The sequence below is a fragment of the Chrysochloris asiatica genome, unplaced genomic scaffold, assembly GCF_000296735.1.
Source record: "Chrysochloris asiatica unplaced genomic scaffold, ChrAsi1.0 scaffold00008, whole genome shotgun sequence".
Taxonomy (NCBI): domain Eukaryota; kingdom Metazoa; phylum Chordata; class Mammalia; order Afrosoricida; family Chrysochloridae; genus Chrysochloris; species Chrysochloris asiatica.
In genome coordinates, this window is record NW_006408526.1 from 23,340,382 (window position 1) to 23,341,404 (window position 1,023).

The window sequence follows — 1,023 nt, forward strand, 5'->3', positions numbered from 1 at the left end:
TGGGACAGAGGTAAATGATGATGTATGCACAACCTTGGAACAACAAGGCTCCAGGATACAGGGATTGAGGCATGGTTTGAAAGAGTAAAAGAAGGGAATAATGTTAAGATGCTTGGCTGTCTTCTGAATCTTGGTTTCCCTTGCCTACCATTGTAAAATAGACACTTGAGGCGGGGAGAAAGGAATAGACAGAAACATCGCTACAGAAAGCTTATAAGTCCATCTTTAGCCTATAACTGATTGGAATACCTTAAAGGGGGCTAGAAGTTGCCTAGTGAAACAGGTTTCCTGTTTCACAAGACCATAGGTGGAATCCAGAACCCCATCTAGAACTGACTGAGGTAGGAAATTTCCACTGGCAAAGACGAGTAGACCAGCCTGGAACAGCTAGAAGAACAGAAGATACTTCATGAAAAAAAAGACCAGCAGGAAAAATCCAAAACAATGATGGCAGTCTGATTGATTGCTACAAGAACAAGTAAACTGTTTGCTGAACGCCATCAAGGCAAGTGGTCGGGACCCCTCAGAGCAAACCCCCTTCCAAGACTAAGACTCAGAGGGAATACATGAGTGGGCATGTGGTCTGGCTGGTGACCACGTTGGTCAACGATAAGGGGAAGAGGGGGAAAAAACAGCAATGAAGTTGCAAGCTAAATCCAACCACGTTGGGTAGACCCCTGTGGGCCCAGGTGGAAACCTGGATGGCCAGCAGTGTGGCGGGGCCTGGGGACTCCTGGGCCCAGAGGCAGTGACATGGCTGTGGAGGACTAGAGTGGAGAGTGAGAAGTCCAGCTGACATGGGTTGGTAGGAGATGCATACGAGCACCTATGCTTGCAGATTGTGCCCACTTGACCTGGCTCGATGGCTGGATGATCAGAACTCAACTAGAAGAAGAAAGAAGTGTGGTGGGGGTAGTAACCTGCTTCAATTTTATGAACTTTACCTATACTTAAGGATGTAGTAGCTTGAAAAAGGGAACAAATCTTTACAGCGAGGATCACTCCCACCCCCTCAGTACACAG